The sequence below is a fragment of the Ceratina calcarata genome, unplaced genomic scaffold, assembly GCF_001652005.2.
Source record: "Ceratina calcarata isolate Rehan_Ccalc_2016 unplaced genomic scaffold, ASM165200v1 scaffold135, whole genome shotgun sequence".
Classification (NCBI taxonomy): Eukaryota; Metazoa; Arthropoda; class Insecta; order Hymenoptera; family Apidae; genus Ceratina; species Ceratina calcarata.
Window position 1 is genome coordinate 121,081 of NW_017134582.1, and position 20,368 is coordinate 141,448.

General features: G+C 42.2%; 1 long non-coding RNA gene across 1 annotated transcript in view; it reads left to right on the forward strand.

The window, feature by feature from the left end:
• The window catches only part of LOC108629528 (uncharacterized), a 237,544-nt gene that overhangs the window by 47,634 nt on the left and 169,542 nt on the right, over positions 1-20,368 (forward strand). Inside the window, exon 2 of the long non-coding RNA XR_001916848.2 lies at positions 13,923-13,959. This is a non-coding gene — a long non-coding RNA (uncharacterized LOC108629528). The remainder of the gene's footprint in view (positions 1-13,922; positions 13,960-20,368) is intronic.

Genomic DNA, 20,368 nt, shown 5'->3' on the forward strand with positions numbered 1-20,368 from the left:
CAGAAAGGCCAAGGAAGTGAACACAAACGTGTAATTGCGGGGCCGAGTTTTCCGGAAGCTCTCTAATCAACAGGATCTTGATTAATCAGACTGTCTGTCTGGTTACTCGCGAGTGTGGTCTTCTTTACGTAACCCAATCTGGAAACTAATCGTATTTTACATGAATGCACTCGATTAAAAAGATCCTTCCATTTCCCGTTGCTTTCAGGCTAGTGATTTTTATTGCGAATCAGATAATCCTTTCGCTATTGATTAAATCAGTTTAAATTGGAAGAAGAATATCTTTTCCTACTACAAAATTCAAATGTTTCTTTCGTTTAATAATTTTATTTAGTAATTATATCTACTGTTTTTATCTGCAGAAATTACGATTTCATCCATTTCCTTTCCCTGAGCATTTCAAATGGACTTTCCTCGGACAAATCTCGTAGAAAGGTTAATCATAACTGATGTATTGAAAACAACCCTCGTCCATTATGTGGACGGCTTGTTATATCCGTCATTTCACCCTATTTGTAACATCCTTTGTACGAGCCTCGCGCGTGGAGAACGCGGCTACGAACAATTTCCAATCTTATTTTATACTTTTGTGTTTAACCTGAGTCCGGGTCCAGTCGTTTTCTCCATAATCTGTCACACAGGAGAGGGTTAAACGAGAACGATAGACGTAGAGCCGCGTGAAGAATGCAATTAAGTGGGATCGTGAGTTTTCCGGTGCGTTAAAGGGACAGTCCCTTTTTTAATTGAAACAACTGAAAATAATCTGTACGAGCGGTGAGATCAGAGAAGGGCGATGATACATCCAGGGGACGTGGATTTAATTAAAAGTCGTAATGGTTCGCTTTCAAGAAAACCGGCCGATAAAGTAAACCGACAAGAGATTCGGATCCTACTGAATAATCGTCGGCACCGTGATCAACAACAAGCCCGACAGGTCTACTCTCTGACGTGAAATTACGTTTTTAATAATCGTCCGCTTAAACCGATGAAACCTTATTAACTACGGTAGAGAGCAGATTTACAAACAACGTCTGCTTCCGCTCCGTTTAATTTCATTTAAGACAAGAAAATGTCTAGTTTAATAGGAACCAATACAAAATATTTTTTTTTTGTCTTTCGTTCGTTACCGTGCTCGCTGGTTTCTTCTCTTCTCCTGGTTTTCATTGAGAGCGCTCATGTTCTTTTACCACGCGAAAAAACCGGTTGCTTGTTATGTCTCCCCTATCTGTGCTATCAGTAAACGCATTTAATATCTTGCGTCTCGCGAGTCGAATCGATACGAAATAAAGAAAACGAAGTTGGACGAAAACGAACAAGAATGGAAGTATCCGTTTTCTGTAGAACCATTGCTCGGTTGCGGTTATCTAAAGGACTAGAAGGGTTGAAAGGAAACAACGAGAAATGGCCAGTATTTGTTAAATATCGTAACATCGTAAAAATTGCACGATTGTGCGAGCACGCTCGCAGTCAGTTTGTAAAGGTTTAAGGAGACGACTCCGAAATTTAGCTCGTAAGACCAGTGCGCATTTGTATCCATTTATCTCGGAAATGGCCGCGAAAGCGAGCATACGCACAGATATAAATATTAACAGGAACATCTCATTATTTCGCATTTTGAGCTCCGTAAGCCATATTTACGAGCGGTGCCCGGTTTCGGGCAGAAAAGTTTGGACCTGTGGCGCATCGGGTCGCCTAATGCTTTTACTTCGCTATTTATTCCGCGCAATGGATTGCTCTAATGATTCTATTTGCACCCGTCTCTGAGAGCAACCCGCGGTATTTTATAACCAACTGTACGCTCTCTCGCGTGTGCATAATTTTTTATGCCTGTTTTATTAAAAGAGCTGCGGAGAGACAAAGGTATTCATTTTCTTAATTCAGCTGCTGATATTAACTTTTTTAGTAGCAAATATAATTATTGGAGAAACGATTGGTTTAACATACATTTTTCCACTTTGAAAAGTAGATAAATAATCGTATAGTAAAAAAATTATTTATTAATTGTAAATACTATATTATCATTATTTTCGATAGTTATGTGTATAAATTGGTGTGTAAAAAGGCATTTAAGTTCACTTTCGAGTACCAAGAATTTCAGAAACGTGTTTCTTTAAAATACATTCTGTTCTTTCATGTAAGACAGCTATTAACGTAACGTATTCTCCTCTTATATTCACTCATTTAATAAGTAATAGTACTACAAAAATGAATGTGTATAGATGATACCAAAAGTATTCTCGTTACTTCCCTTAAGTATTCCACGTGCTTTTAAAATATGAACTCTATGCAAGATTGAATCAGATACGATTTGCTGATGCATTGATTAAGTGAATTGAAAACACGATTGACATTCTTCTGGGTGCGAATCAGAAATCTCGAGAAGGGAAACGAGTCCTGGATCGAGGTAGCGATGAGATGGAAAACGGGCGTGTAGAGATAATCTAAACGCGAGGCGATGGAGAAGTGGCAGGTCGGAGTAGGTGTGTTGCGTGTTGCCAGCTGATGATGGATGGACGCGATTCATGTAGCGACTAGGCGAAGATTCTCCTTGCCTTTTTTGCGCGAACCTCGCCTTATTTTCCAACGTTCGTTGCTTTCTTTCCTATCATATGTCTACGACTCCCGCGGCCGTATCACCCGAGCAATGCCTCGATTGCTCGCACTAAGAAGCGTATAGCATTTGTTCGGTCCAATTCCTTTCCGTTGAGAAACTACGGGGTAAAAGCAACGCTGTATGACATATAAACAAAGCCTGCAGCATTCACTACGTTTATTTAACTGAATCGTCGATCGCAAACGAGTAAGGAAAACACATTTAAGCCAATGAAAATGAGTATAGTGCATAAACAAGTTTCATTATGTTATGGTAGAAGAAGATTTGAAGATAAACTGATAAGATTCATCTTCATTTATTCAGAAACTATCGTTCTCTTCATTTAAGAGATTCCACGATCTACGTTTATCAGTATCTTTCGTCGTACAATCGAATCTTCTATCGTGGAACGATGTCGTATCTAGTTTATAATCGAATTGGCCGTCTTGAAATCCTACGTGAAATATCTCTCGAAAAGATTTTCGTAAGAGACAATTCCACTGTCCTCTAGGGCTCTCCTTCGTTCTCCGTCTCTTCGTGCTGAACGCGTTGCAACCTGGCTCTAGATTACTGTACCACCTAACTTGTACCATCGTTTTCTCTTCGCATTCTTGGTTCGCTGGTTCCTCGGCCTTGAAGGCGTGTTCACGCCCCAATTCTCCGTTTCTATGGAATCGACTGTGAAAAGGGATAGAGAATATCAGAAATATTGTAACAATGTACATGCATAACGCTGCTACATTCGCGCGTTCTTTTTCTCGCAGTCAGCCAACTAGCCAGCCAGCCGTATGTTCTTACGCTGCGCTTCCGCATTGAAATGCAAAGGTTATATCCGGCGCACATACATTTCCCCGATAACGACTTTCCTCCTTTTTCCCCGTTGCTTTTCTTCTCCGCGACAATCTGTCGCGCTACGTGAATACGAATCTCGTCCTCGCTTTTTGTATCGGACTTAATCACCGCGTCATTTTCCCGGTCGATTTCTAAGCGTACTCTCTCCTTCGATCCAATTAGCACGGGAATCCATTTGGAGTATTACAGCAGCGAAATCGTCCGTTTTACTTTGTGCGTAGTTCTTCCACCTAAATATGAGTGCCTTTACTCCTTTTGCCGCGCTCTTCAATTTTTCGCCCTAAAACTTCGCCATCATCACGTTTCACGCTCCAGTTCTCTAAAATTCTCTCAAAATTCTCGCTCTCCCGTCGAGTTATCGCCTATAAAGGCATCCCCTCGCACAAGGTTCGAGTGTACTGGAATGATCGAAATTCAGGCCGTTGCGTTTACCAGATTCCTTCAACATTATCACGTGATCTGGTTCTTTTAATCAGTTCGGCTGGTTCAAATCGTTTTCAACTAGCTCCGAGGCTCGCGCGTTATTCCACATTCGTCAGCATAGCTAGTTATCTCAAGACAGACAATATGTTCACGCTCTAATTACGGCGGTTGTGTCTGCCAGCTAAAAGTGGTCGGCTGGGTGCGGGGTAGGTGTACGTCAAATACCGTTTTCCCATCGTGCCCAGAGCGGCAGTTAGAATCCCACGTACATATCCCGGCGTGTACACAAAGGCTACGGGAAAGGTGTGTACGTGTCCTTTATTCCCTGTTGCCGGGGTCGGGCCACAAACGAGAGTCCGGTCGACCGGAAGGTGAAGCTCGCACGGAGCGTCCGCCTCAAGCCTGCAAACGTGTCTACTTGCTTCCGCAATTTGTGCTTGCGGCCTCTCTCGGACGGGACTGCCTAAGCCAGCCAGGTAACGAGCGTTCGTGCACGATGACGAGCACGAGCGCGTTTTTCAACGTGTCCGCGTTGTCTCGTCACGCTTCGCCAGGGAACCGGGGAAACTAGCGGAAAACGTTTATTAAATGCCTTCGAGATCCGACCAACTGCCGTCTACGCGAGCGAGACATGCCGTTTTATTGCCGTAAACTGCGAATTCTGTGGAACGATGCTACGTGGATAATCGTAATTCTAGAGATTAAGGGGAACATGAATACGTGTGCAGGTACATTTGTCATTCTATTATGTTTTAATTATGCTTTACTCTTAAGATGTGTAGTTTGCCACGGAGATTAGACTCTGTAAAAGCGTATCCTGCACGCGCAAAGGAAATTGTTCTAGTGAATTATCCGAGTATAGTTATTTAATTCCACCGGTGCAAAACGGAAGAATTATTACTTGGTATAGTACAATAATCAATGTCGGGTAGGATCATAATCGTCGATCGTTGGAGCCCCTTCGTCAACGGGCGGGCCCGCTAATCGGATCATCGTTTCAACTTCGGCGACAGGTAGAGAGCTACGGCTTTTCGCTTTTTCCGCGCGGAGGCGATGCGCATTGGCGGCAACGGCTAAAAAATTTGCCCCCGTCGATTATGCGACGTACTCCGGTCTGGATTATAGCTAGCGCCGGCTGACAGTGGACGGGGCTAATGTTTCCGTTGCACCCGGGTGAAACGGATTTAAAAATGCAGCAGGACGTAGCCGTGAATGTCCAGACTGCGGCCGGGTTAGCATCGCTAGACAGGTACGCGACGAGGGGGTGTGCCGAGGACCGTAGCGAGGGTCGGTAAGCGAGGCGTTCGCGGTGACCCCCGGCGCGCAGCAATAAATTTGTTTTAAAAAGCGCTTTTGTTCGTCCCGCGCGTACGTGTGTATTACGCGAGCGGCCGTCTCTCAGTGTGGGACGCGTGAAAAAAAAAAAAAAAAACGAGCAGGAGGAGCGTTAAATCTCGGCGCAAAATACGATCCGCTGGGCGTGGACCATGCCGAGGGCTGGAAGAATCTGCTAGCACCAGCAGAGAGTATGCGAATTTCGCGCGAATACTACAATCACTACAAACGAATTGAAGCGAACCCTTGCCGACCCGGGTCAAGGGTGAACTGAATCTGGCCATATTTTATACGACGTCGCGTGATTCACGTGTAGCTTTGCGTTTGTAACTGCGAAGTGGGATGAACGTTAGGAGATCTCTGATTTACATAGTTTTTCATGCTTAGCATTTGTTTACATAGTTCTGTTCTGAGATTGGGGATTAGAAAGATGGAAAATAGGAAGCGTTATTTGCGTGTACATATGTATATCTTAAAGACAAACGCTGTACGTGCTCGTCCAAGAACAGACTTCACCAAACAGCATTCCGCGCGGCGTTAAGTCAAACAATTTACGTGGAGTACAAACGTGCGTCTAACTCTCGCGGCATTCCACGAACTCCGAGACAAACGTGCGAGAAGACCAGTTAGTAGCGACAATTTGCTAGATGAAGGATATCTAAACGACGTGGTGCGAAAGCGGGAAAAGGAAGGAGAGAGAGAGAGAGAGAGAGAGGGAGGGAGACAGAGGCGATGTTAGAGAATCAGCATGAAAATCCCAGTCACCGTTTACTTAATGATGAAAGTTTCTACTGCTGTGAACGAGTCTGAAGCTTCCGGAAGCTCTTAAACCGGATTTAAGGTGGACGGGAAACGGCGAGAGTGCGAGAGAGCGACCGTGGCTTCACGTCGCATCCAGTCGGTTTCCGTGGAATCGGTCTGGAATTCGCTGCTGAAAGTTACGGCCGAATTGAGCACGTTGCGCTTCCCTCTAGATTTACTGCGAACAAGCGAATACTGGTCGAATACGTGCTTGCGTTGTCGCAATGCGATATTAAATATTTTCCTGTAATAGTTCATTTCTGCTTGCGGCTAGTATTAGCGTCAGTTTAAAAACCTTGTTCTAAATATTATCGTCAGAAGTAAGGAATCGACGAGATGGACGAGATATACGAGGTATACGTTATCACCTTATAGACTCTCGTGACTCATGTTCGACTGGCTTACCGACACGAAAAATTAACACTGATTCGCACATCCTCTATTCATGAATAGCGATCGATTAGACTTCAACTTTCCTGAAATAATATTGGAGAACAATAGAGACGTGATTTGTGTTTTCTTTTTCCCTTGGATGGAATCAAGTTTCGTCTCGTCTCTCATCCATTCCTAAGCTAAACTTACAAATTTTACTTTTTATAAATCGTAATAGTTCAGTGCAAACATACACGATTGTACGTTCTCTTTTTAAGAATCAACTAATCAACTGAAAAATATTTGAAGAAAGTAATTGAGCGAAGTATCTGAAAAAAAGTATTCAATTCTTACATAGAAGAGATGTAACGTATTTAATATACTTCTATAAATTTTGTTGTGTAATTCCAATCACTACTGATCAGAGTGATTTAAACTCGTGAAGCGTATAAAAATTCCACAATAATCGGACGCAATTTGTGAACGTAATAAGTCGAATCCTGATTCTTCGATTAAAACGAGAGCCACCGTTGCTCGATATTGCGAATTTATATATGCAAATTAGAGAACCGTATCGAGTCGATTCTCTCGAAATGCGGTGCGCCGCGCGCGAATATCGTTGCGATTCGTTCGCGGCAAATTAAACTGTGGACACATTTATGGACCATACGTATCGCGTACATTTTCAATTAGCATTCATGAGCCGCGTTTTTATAAATGATGATGCTCCTCTTATGAGCGATCTGAAAATTTTCATTTCGCGCTTAAATATCTGTATTCACACAAATCATTTACTCCGTTACATATATTCATCGGTAATCACATGAACAATAATTATAATTATTCTTTTATTAAATTTAAATATTCAAAAATGTATTAAACATGTTAAGTAAATATCACATGTTCCTCTTTAAATTCACTAAAATATAATGACAAAATTTATTTATGTATTCGTCTATAGTTTATTACAATGAAGTAATAGAGAAGTAATAGCATGGCATCATGAATCATCATTCATCGTCATGAAACTCATTAACCTATTTGGCATTTAGTTCAACCGCTACTTCACTACGAAGTTTACAATTTCACAGCCTCCCTTCAAATCTATTCAAGAACTATCATTTGATACAGTATAGTGAACATTGACAGAATCAGATCTAAATAAGGTTCTATCTAACAATTTAATCGGAACCAATGTCTCTTGAGTATAGTCACCCATTCGCAACAGCAGAGGTAGTATCTCTTAATTATTGCGCTCGGGAGATTCAGTTGCGCGATTATCTTCGAGCGAGGAATGTCGAAAGTTCCTCACCGGTGTAATATGTAAAAGCCCGACGAAGTCTGGCCGTGTAATACGCGTGATAGAAAGGCGGCATTCTCGCCGGGATACCGTCCCGAGAGATGCTGTGTGTAAGAACAGAGGAGGAAAATCCCATCAAAGTTGAAAGTGTCGAAAGTTAACGCCGCGCACGGCCCGTTCGGTTCTCAGTTTTTCTCCAAAGGCGAGGACTGCTTTCGGTGTTCCGTTCCTGCGTGCCACCCCTTTTCCTCGTTCAGACCCCGACCCGGGCGAACAAGCGGAAAAATCGTGGGCGTAACTCCATCGCGGTGACGAGTCGCCGCCGGTTGTAGGGAACGAAGGAAAGAGAACGCTGGGAAGGAAGGAAAAGTGCCGTAGGGGAAATAATACGGTCGAAAATCTAGCTACCAGCTCCGACTCCCTACAGCCTCGCGATATTCGCGGGAGAACGAAATAACCGCGAGTTGCTACTACGGAAAATTCAAAGTCAACGACAGCGTTATTGTTTTTCAAGAGTTTCCGGTATGAGCTTGGAAGTGACGTAGGCTGGGTTCCGCTACTCCGGAACATCAGACTGGAGGAGCGTCTAGAGTAAAGGCGACGCCCTTTGGTACCAACCCCCTGCCATCGTCGACTTATTCAGGGTAATCCTACTTAGCGGTGAATTACTTCGAAATATTGTCGTCGTGTTACGAAATACATATAAAAGGTATCGAACTTAATATTATCGTATTTAAATATTTCAGATGCACGATTTCTATGCATTTAAAACAATATCAAGGCTGACAACTTCTCCCAAATATACATCAAAGAAGATTTAGTTCCATTCAACAGAAAATTGGCTCGGATCCCTAAAGGAAAAAAAAAAGGTCTCCATCGCATCTCTACCTGACCATCCTCTACATAAACCCCTGTTCCATCCTGATGTGCGCCAAGCTGAAAAAAAAAGGAATGGGACCGAGTAGACGCACAATCCACACGAATATTACCTTGTCCATTTTGTTTGATCGCCGTCGAAAAACTGGATGCGCGTATTCCCCTTTTATGCCGCGTTGTCGCGGGCAAAGAGATAACTAGACGAGGCTGGCCGTTCTCTTTTTCTCCCTTGGCAGTCTGCAAATAACTCGTGCACGAGTTTGCCGAGAGATTCCCGGGCCTGTCCCCGTGGGAGACCGCATCTAATCAGGATGAATGGCCCTCGCCTAGTAGCCGGAGCGTATCCCGACTTACGGCGGGCCACACTTTGGCCAACCCCCACGGCACGGCACGGCGACGCGACGCGGAACGACGTTTCATTCGATTCCGGGCCAAGCCCCGGTTGTCATCGGTCTTCATTATGAGAGAGGTCCACGAACGTCGAAGGGGGTTGGGATCTCGTTTGCCTGTCTCTCGTTTTTCGACGTTCAAACCTTGACTGGCTCGTGCATACTCGACTAGAATCGCGGGTGATCCGATCCGTGGATCCTCGGATGGGGAACAAGAAGGACATTTTCGAGGCGATAGAGGAGGGCCTCTTCAACTTTTCGTCCAAAGTGGCGGCCTGTCGATTATCCGAGGAAAGGAAGAGCACTCGGTCGAAGAAAAAAATGTGAAGAAAAGAAGAAAGTGGGCCAATGAACACGCAGACGCGTGGCGGTGTTCCGATCGATTTTCACTTTCGTTCCCCGGAAATCACGGGGGTGTGCGTTTGTCTACCTACCACCGAGGGTGCAATCGTTCCGGGGAATTTGGTAAACGGCTCCGTATTCGTCTTGCTGAGTAGATGGGCACTGTATTGTCTCTCAAATAAGGGGAAATCAACGGGGCGGGTTGATGGCTACTTAAATGCTAAAACGCGAAGGATATACTGCCATGAATAGTTCGTGAAAGTAAACTATTATTCTTTGTATGATATAAATATATAATTAAGTGATAGAACAATTCAAACTTGTTAAGAGTCTACCTGTAACTATACTTCAATAATTAATTAGTAATTGCTCTTGTATTTAAATATCTAAATTGAGATTACGTAACATCCTCATTTACATCTCAAAAAGATAAAACTTCATTTTAAATTCAGCGCGCATGTACATCCATTTTGAATGGGTGATTTTTCAACGCGATGCATCGCGTCGGTTTAAACGGCGGACGTTAATAAATATACATACGACGATAATGCAGCCGTCGTTGTATAATCTCGTTGCTTTCCACGAGTGGTTAAAGCGTACAGAATTCGCGTAATGCTCAAAGATTCGGTAGCTGATGGCGAATGGAAAAGCGGAATATCAAAGTCGTGGAAAATGGGTTAAGGGTGGCCGCTGGTACGTCGGGGTTTTCATGTTTTGAAATGGGACGATTCGACTCATGAATGGGACCATTTTCTATTCTATTCTACGACATTTTTACGTCGCACGTTCCCAAAGTTGCGCAACAGTCACAGCCATCGTCGTTACGAGATAAATAATCGATGAACAGTAAAGAAGTAGCCGATGCTTGTTGAATGTTCGCTATAAGTACCTGAACGCGAATGTACAGTATCGAGCGGCTCCGAAGTCCGATGTAGCTGCCTCTTCTTTTATTAAATTGCGGTTTCATAATACATTTCCTGCTCGAGTTGTTACTAAACGTATTTTATAAAGGTATTGTTGAACTTTTTAAATGTGACTATGTAGAGTAATTCTGGGAAATCTTGATAAACATTTCATTATACACGGTGTTCCGGAAATGTTGTAAGAGCCGAAAATGGCAGATTGGGAGGCTCATCCTGAACAACAATTTCCTTTGCCAAAATGTAAAATGAGGTTTACATACATACAAACTGTGTACAGAATTATCCTATGACGTTTCGTTTCCTTTATTATTGATGTAACAGTGGATACTATACCTAGAACTATTGTCTCGTCATGTGAGTTCAATACGCGTAGAGAGTGAAGCAATTATTAAAGTGATTTGATATTAGATACTTGAAGACCGATGCGACGTCGGTGAAGTGACCTTAGGCCACTCGTTTGAGAAAACCTTACGCGAAATCGCTTTTGTTAGCCCTGAATGACACTTGAAATCGAGTATCTTTCTCTCCGTCCCTGATAACGGAAGGGAGGAAACTGTTCGGTTCAAACTGAGTCTCAGACCCGGCCGCGTCCTGGGTTTCCTCTCGAAAGTATCTGTTTCTACCTCGATAAGTTTTTCTTCTCTTCGCGTCTCGGAGGGGGCGTCTACGCTCGTCCAAGCAAATCCTTAAATCGACTGTCATTGTCAAACGGCGTGAGAGGGGAAATTCCTTCTTCGGCAATCTTTATACACAGCAGACTCGTACATGAAATGATGTGTTAAATTTGCGATTTTCGAGAGAGAGAGAGAGAGGGAGGGAGGGTGCGAGGAAAATGGGGTTCGGAATAGAGGGTTTTGAAGGTTTTCGACCGTTCAAGAATCGGTAAATTTTCCACGGGATTCGAGAGCTGAACATTGTGCCTGAATGAAAATTGGGAACCTGGGAGGAAGCGCGGAAGCGGCAATGTGTTATTACTCGACGAGCAGAAATCCCTTTGGGGGATATTACAGAGATGAAGTAGTAAAAATTATGGAACTAAAAAGGTTTTTAAAATTAAGAATAAAAAACTGATTAATCGATCTCCCACGCATTTGGCTAACAATGTGGATCAACTGACCAAAGTTCTGTGAATTGTAGCTAAAGAGAGATTTTCTATGGCGAGGCGAAAAGGTGGCGTTCCCTTGATTAGAAGCATGAGAAAATCCATTTAATGAAGTGAATCCAGTCGTTCGAAGATAGTAATTTACGGTCCTTCTGTTTCATTCGTTAGATCCCGAACTGAACGATTCCGACGAGACGACTCTCTCTCTCTCTTAAGTCTTATATAATTATTTACGTCCCGGTTCATGCTGTTCGCGTTAACCGGAAGCGAGACGCTTTCCTACTGGAAGTGAAAACGCGTTCTGGACGAACGGCAAATCATGGCGACGAATTAAGAGTCCGTCGGGACGATTAACCCTGGAAATTTAATCTTGCTGAAAACGAGGGACGACTTAGATTGGTACGGCGCCCTTAATAGTTCCTGCAGAAAAGAAACGAATAAAGTTGGCCGCTCTCCCTCAACTGCGAAACACTCTCTCTTTCGCCTTTTTCCTTTTTCCGACTCACCATTGGATCCCGAGCACGAGAACACGGTTAATTGGCAAAATTACTACGATTCGAAGGAGAAATAATAAGAGAACACATTACCGAATACTAATTCGCATACGCCGGTACGACGTAGCGCCGCAAATGAGGAAGGAAGATAAATTCGCCGAGCGAAGATTCTATTTTTAGTATTTGAATCGTAAACATGCTCGGATGCGATTATGAATGAACAGTAATTAACGCGTTCTTCCACCCTGCTTTTCCTTTTTTATTAATCTCCATCCCTTCATCATATTCTCATCACGTTCTCATTTAATATTCGCTTAATCTTCAACTGGCAAATTGCGTGTATTCACAGTCAAAAGAGAACCCTCTCGATTACTTTCAATTGTAATTCCCGAAGAAGGAGAGAAATAAGGAGGGCGAGAAATATTTACCCGGAGAAGGGTTATTAGAATGCATCGCGACCGTCGGTTCTCATAAACAGACTAATAGTGGGTTAAATCGTTGGAAGTTCCGTGTCGTGCCACGATTAAGTTAACAAAGTGCGCCGGCAGTTTACATACATTACGAGTAGCATGGGCCCGAAACTTTCGAGACTACCCTTTTCCTTCTACTACTGACGCAAGTCTGGTTGCATTTCGGAAAACGGTGCATGCATAATAAAGGCCCTCGCAACTTTGACGCGCGCTATGTAAGTATATCCTGTATTCTGTGTCGTGCATCTCCTGGGAGATTGCTCGGTGGCTACGATCGACCGTTTGTTCTCCGGTTATATTTTTAGAGACCGAAAACTTTTTTCAATATACCGTGAGGTTAATTATTCAATGAATGGATATTACTTTATCATATCGAGCAAAATTTGTTACGAATTATCATTTATATAAGATCATGAGTGAAAAGAAAGGAAGGAGGCTATATTTTGTAAAGGAAGCATCAATCTCTCGTTATACATGGAGATATTTCGAGCGCACGCGTCGCTGATAAATTACTAATACCATCAACGCGGGATTGCTTGGAGTACAGTTGCTCATGGTCCTGGAGGTTAATGACTGGGACGTTTCAGAATAAATTGCCGTCCCATTTTCGCCGACGAACGAGATTCACCGGGCGCTACATAGTTTTTAGCCACCCGCCGTGCGCCGGGGCGGCTAAACCTGCGACGCTTTTGTTCTCCGCCCTCGCGATTATTCTCGACGGCAATCAATTATTACGTTAAATTACGGCAGTACGTAAGAATGGTTTTTAACCGTGGAAAGATAATACCTACGAGGCAAAAGTTGTTCGCGGTGCTCTTAGAAGTTTCACGGAGTTTGTGGCACGCGGCGGTCGCGATTTCTACCGCAGCGATGAAAATTTTACCCTAGGCTGTATTTATTGCGAAGCTTTCACGTAGCTTTATACCTGAAATCCTGTTCAACGCGTCGCTGATGGATGGTGTCCTTAAATCGCACGGTTTCTAATTGTGCGGCTACGGGTAGGTCTCGAAACCGTCAGTCGCCACTTAATTGGATTACAAGATTTATAAGAGCTGGCAAGATTTCCTTCATAATATTATAGAACATAGAGTGAATCACGTTATATGACGAGTTCAAATACCTCGTAAGGTACTTGTACGATAAAAATTGTTAAACAAGTGTCGCATGGCTCCCAGGGTTTTTTTTATCGAGATATGAGGGTAATCTACAATTTTTTAAATAGAATACCTAATATTTTTCCTCGAATTTCAGTAAAGTAACAAGTTCTGAGTAACAAAATTTTATACCAATGAGGGCTTAAAATTACTGTAAGATACTCTTAATAATTATCTATTAGGAAATATCACATGTGCCCAGTCAACCTGATTGATCTCCAGATCATTGGGCCGTACTTTACTGAAGAACCACTTATCAGGTCAAACATATTCCAAATTTTAATCCGGAACACTACCTGTTCGCCAGTTAGAATATGTACTGTGTCTAATACCTCAAATAATCTGATATCAACAAACAGCTATTCAAATGTTGTATGATTTTATTAATTATAGCCATTACTTATTTAAATTATAATATTATAGATAGAGTTTACAAACATATTTTAATTCCCTCTTTGGAATCTATTAATCTTTGTATTTTTTGTATTTGTTTCAGTAACATCCTGCAGCCTTCATAAAGGGGAAGCATCCAGGTACGTGCATATCCTTTTCCTTTTACACATTTTAATCAACAACGCTGTCATAAGAAATACAATAGGATTTATTTAGGCTCTAACCGAGTTATGGCTTCCGAACGTTAATTAATTATTAAGCTGTCAATATGAGAGTAGCCAGGCTTCCATGAGAAAGGGAATGTAATCTTATGAAATTCGGTGAAGTTCGCATCCCCAAGCATCCATCGGGGATGTAATTAATGTGGCTACTCGCACGCACTTTGAAGCGTGGTTTCTACTTTCTCTTGCAGCCACGTTTCTGTTTTGAAAAATTCATTAGCATTATGGTCGGCATGCGAATTTTAGCAAAGTGTCCCGCAAGCCATGAATAATTTACGCAATGGAATGGGCTGCCACTCCGAGAATATATTTCATTTGCGCGCCGCGGAGAATTTCAGTCTCGCCTATGCCGTCGCATGTATTATTTCCACGTGTCCGCTTAAATACGTTTGCCCGGCTACCATCGTGTCCCCTGGTTCTAGTTGAAGGGATACTTCAAATGCGTCACATCGCGCGTCGGGAGCGTTATACCCACCACCTACAGAAATGAATGAAATTACGGAAAACGTGTAAGTTTGACTGTTTATGCAAATTCCTGCGTAAATAACCGAATTGTGTAAGCGCTATGTGAATTGGCACGATACGTGTCGCTTGCTATGTCATTGATTAACCCATTTGCATCATAAGGAACTATAAAAATAAAACCTTTATTACGAAATTATTTTTTTTATTATATTTAAGGTAGAAAAATTACAATAAGTAAAAACAACTTCATGTTTCAGCATTCTATACACATTTCAGTAATTTGTACATACATATGTAAATTAATTTACGTTAGAAAGAATGGACAACAAAATTCAGCGTACGTATACGCTAATGATGCAAATGGAGTAACAATATAATTTCGTTCTGAATTATTCTTGGACAACCGAAATATCTTGACACGTTTTTCGATAGGTTGAGATTAGTAGGTTTGTAGGATCTAAACGGTTTGGTAAGGATTAAAATAGGTCAGAGGGAATTAAGGTGACAGGTGACGAGGGTAATCCGAATTGGATCGTATCGAGCCCAACATACCAGCGAAACTTATCTCCGATATTATACATATATTTACCCGACCTAAAGCTGATCCAATTTTTTAACTCCTTACCGGCGTTACAGTTCATAAAAACTGCATTTTTTTTCAGTTGCAGGGTATTATATTATGACATACAGTATTAGTAGGAAATTATGTTACGTTACATGTGAAAAATTAAGTCTTGTGAATAACGTTCATTTCCTGTGTCGCACAAACTTACGATAAATCTATCCAAGAAAATAGAATCAAATATATTTAATATCTATTTGATTCCTTAACAATACTTATTGCTTTATTAACTTCAATGCTAGTCGTTTTGGTAGAAATCATTGCCGTTCGATTTCGGAACGCAATAAAAACATTGACTATAATTAGACGTCTGTCTTCGTGTTCTGCGTTGGTCTTCTGGTGCGAAGTGTCTCCCGTTGCACGAAGCCCAACCGCTTATCCGTCTATCCTTGTCCCGCGGTAACTTCTGCAAGCAGGTGAATAACAACCCCGCGAATGGAAGGGGGTGAGTTCTTGTCAGTAGCGAACGCGGCGCGTTGAAGCTGATTGGGGGTGGTTGGTTGGACAGAAAGGAGGTGGGGTGCCAGACTTCTGAGAAGGGCTTCGCAGTATTATGCTAATCTCGTTAAACTGAGAGCGGGTCAGACGGTACTAGACGTTACACTATCGTATTAAGATAATAACAATGAAAGGCTTGGGCACGACGAGGTTGCATCGGTCGCTGCATTATTAGCTCAGCGGTGCCACGTAATCTTCTCAGCGCTTACTAGACAGGTATACATGGATGCCACTCGTCTCTTGTTTCCGATAATTACGCGCACATTTGTGAATTTCGTTGCTGCAGATTCACGAAATTATTCAACTTTCGTCCACACGTTATTTAGATAATTGCGATGAACAAATGAACTGGCTTTGACATCCGGTATTAGTCAATAGTTTATCTGCTTCGTAATTGTAGTGCTTTGTCGGGGAGTGGTTCTTTGAGCGTGGATTACCGTGTAAATAAAATACTACAAAGGCTTGAACCAGGGTTCTGTCCGTTTCATTTGAGGATAGCGTATTGCTACATATGTATGTATAAAATCGTATTTGAATCGCAATTCATAAATTATTGCTATTTTTTTTATTAAAATGTTATATTTATTGTACATTTCTCTTTTTAAGTCCAGTTTCGTTCGTGTATTTTTATTTCTCGCCGATGTTAAACTCACGAACTTCGGGGCGAGAGAATTTTCTTTTTGTTCTCGTGAAATATGTTTGCCCGATACCTAGCAGGGAGGAGGAGGATGCACGATGTAATTTCATTCAGGAAAGTTTTCGCGGAATGTAAGCAGAAGGAACGGCAAGCAACAAAACGCGATAGAAAAGCGGCGGGTGTTGCAAGTGAACCGGACAAAATCGGAAAACCGTAAAAAGACTGAATGCATCCGGGAATAAAATTTTACGTTAGTCCGTAAAATTTCGTAAACTCTGTCAAATATATGAACACTTAAGAATTTCGTGAAACTAAAATCTTCCTTATTTCATTGTACAATATACGTATATTTCATTTTATAACGACGTTACAAAGTTTTTTGTTCTTTCAATATCATCATTTTTCGACAAAAAAATCCGCCTTCTTACAGGTATAATTTATTATAAGTCGTTGAAAGTAATTGCTATTCGTCTATGTATTTCCTAATGTGTCAGTTAATGAAAAGATGTAATTGGTTTTTTTTAGGTAAAGTATGACAATTTTAATTCAGTATGAATACATTGTACCAAAACGTTCCCTTATGCCTTTATTTCATTCTTTAAAAAGAACTGTGTAGTTTTGACATAAATTAATTATTTAACTCACGTAGAAGTCAATTTTTTTACGAGACCTGTAGAACTTCCTCATTAACAAAATTGCGGTAAATAGTAATTAGCTGGACGACACTATAGGTCGTTGAAACGGAGGGAGTCATTCATTTACTTTTAGCAACTTTTCATGGAACATCCTGTACGACTTGTTCATATTCAGGGTTCTACTCTTAATATTCCTACAGTGAATGAAGCTAAATGAATTGCCGTGGGATCTCTTTTGATAGTCTTTCTTTCCTAAATAGAGTTCGTTGGAAAAATCCGGTAACCTAGCGAATTTGCATGCACGTATGGCTTCGACCGATACCGAACGCCGGTTCGTAATCGAGAGCACAGTGCGGACGAGAAAACGAGGAGGAAAGAGATAGGGAGGACTCCCTTTATTCCCCTCTGCGTAATCATCTCGGATTCTGATTAATAATTACGTTAAAGCCACCGAGTCCTCGGGGCGGTGCTGCGTGTCGCACCTTCCAACAGATTATGATAATGCAGTCCGTTTTGAGCTACGGGGAGGAAAATTTTCCATGAGGAGCGGCACGCCGCGTAGCGCCGGTCTACGCGCATAAATATGGAAGAGGCTGATTGAAGGGAGGCAAGGGAGCGGATGAGATCCCGGCAAGCACGTGCGCACTTCTACTATAACATTCCGTGTTGACTTAAAGGAACGGTAAAAGGAAGCGGATAAGAGAGACCATAAAGCTACCCTCGGAGAACGACGATAGTTCCTTTCCTTGGAACTGAAATAAACGTGCGAATGATTCGAGGCCGGATGATGGGTGCCGATTGGCGTCAGGTGTGGCATGATTGTCAGGTAATATTCGTGGATTAACTTCATCCAGTGAGAAGATTCGTCGCTGTAAAGCGATGCGACGTGGTTTGGTGCCGAATCTATTTTAATGAAACCACGTGGCACGTGATACCGTTGCCAGTCTCGCGAAGCAGAATCCCATTGTACGTTCACCCTGAATCAACAATTTCAACTGATTCTCGACCAGATTCTATTTCTCCACCGGCGAACGTGAGACGATTGATGGAGCTCATTTCGTACGAGATGCAAGAGACGATGAAACGATTTTTTACCGGAAGACTTGTGATAAAAGTTTCGCGATTTTCATTCCGATTTTGAATTTTAAATGCAGACGAGTGAGAATTACAGACACCGTAGAAACAGCGATACGGTTGAACATTATGGCCACTGTTAATAATTAGCGAAGTGACAAATGGTAGATATTAATTTTCTCCTGCAATTACCTGCATTATTAAATGTAACAGATTATTTGTTGTTTAACCTAATTTTCTACGATACATGGAAATTATAATGTAATTATATTAATGGATAAACAATTTGCTTGAACGTTTACGGCATTTAATTCGTACGGCAAACAGAATTGTTTAATACGTGACACGAATATTGAAATTGTTTACTACTAAATCCGCGAGAATTTATAAGATAATTACGAAAATCCTGTCGCTTGATTTTGTAGGAGCATCAGGCTCAACAATTCTTCATTAAAACATCCGCGGCTCGAGAAAACTGTTTTTCCGCTAATCAGATCTCGGGGACAAAGCTCGTGATGCATTGCAGGCCAGATTGCGGGGAATATTATTAAACGAGCCGCGTTCCTGAACACGAAGGTCTTCCCTCGAGCTCTTTAGCTGTAGGATTAAGTAAAACGCTGGACGTTTCTATTCCCGCGTGCAACAGGTGAGAGACACTACGTCATTTTTTAACGGACATCGCTAAGCATGTGCCGCGGGCCGGGGTCGGTCGTCTAGAAGCGACATAAAGGAAAAGAGACGGAAGAATCGATGCAAACGGTGTTTGTATTCAGCTTTCAATATTGCATTAACTACCTGGATGTGGTTTGGTTCGAGTGCATTCATAAATAAACCATATCGAAGCGACGCGACGTGGGCAAACGGAAATAGGAAGAGGGAAGTACCGCGTGAAAAAACCCTACTTCGGAGGCAGGAGAGACCCAGCCTCTGCTCGGATAAGGTAAATCCTTTCCCGATACAGGAGCGAACCGCACGGGTTGGGACAAAACACGAGTCAGCATCGGATTAAACGGAAGACGAACGCTCCGGGGATAATCTATTAGTGGCGGAAGTCGGTCCAGGTGCGCTTAAAATGCAGGAAGCTTGGCGTTGCTCTTCGCAAGGATTGCAGCTGGCCTAGAGCCAGCCTGCTAAGTGATCCACGTTTTCCATCGGTATCGGTCTCCTCGCATTTTCCAGCCTTCGACGTTTTCCAACCAACCCTCTTTTCTCTCTCTCTCTCTCTTCCTTTCTTTTTCTCTGCTTACGCACATTTCGAATTTCAAGCACGAATGCATTTGTCGCATCGGCAAGTGCCTCCTCGCAGTTCTCATCGCGAGGCAATATAAAGTCCTCGTTCTTCGAATTACGTTAACGGATTTGCAGACAAAAATTCCAGATTGTAGAGGGCAAGTGCCTTTAAATATTCGTTGGTCGGATTTTTCAAGGTATTTCACGAATTAATTACTCGTCCTAATCGATCCTTATATAGCGTTTATTTGTAAGGATCTCGTCTGAACAGTATAAGTAACCTCGCCGATGTGTGTCTAATGCGTACTCATTATCGAGTCTGTGTCATCGAGCGACGGTTTCTCGCAACCGAAAACTTATGGCGTGGCAAAGGGAGAGAACAGGTACGACGGGGGTAGCAATGCTCCCTAGCCCCTAATTAGCAAAGCCTACAAGATATTTAATTTAGTAATGAAAATAGCACGGTAAAGCGACGCGTACAGCATTCATTTTCATTTCAGTTGCAGTAAAAGAAATTGAAGGAATAATTCTAATTCAACAACCGTATATATCGCGGAAAGGAATTAAATCTCGGGTAGAGATGGTTGCTTTAAGCCGCCGGTCATTTCCCTCGATTTGCATATCGGTCGCAGTAGCACGGAGTTAGTTTCGCGTTTGTTCCGGCTCGGACGGCGCGACGACGCGGCGGCAGCGTTTGACTTTAAACAGTTGCCTCGTTAGCGGAGAAAGAAGTATCGCGGGATACGACGACAGTATACTGATTAGCAAGTTTGACGAAGTTGGTCTTTGTAACTACCGGGCATCGTTCAGAAGAAATATTGAGAGAATGAAAGTTTCACGGACTGCCGCTTTCAGGGAAGTTTATAGTTACAGAAGTTAATCTAAATTTCAAGTTTAATTATTCGTGTTTATCGTGAGAAATCAGGAAACATTTACTCCTCTAGTATTCCTGTTATGATGTTAAAATTTTCTTAGTAATGTAACTAATGCGCAACTGCTTGTATTACACAGGGTGTTTATTTTATGTTGAACATCTAAATTATTTCCGCTACTATTAACCTCTTAGGCACTATGCGCCACTATAGTGGCTTTCGCGAATGTCATCTTTCTGTATAACACATCACTATAATGGCTTTCGCGGGTCTTTGTGTCATACCGTGATTTAAG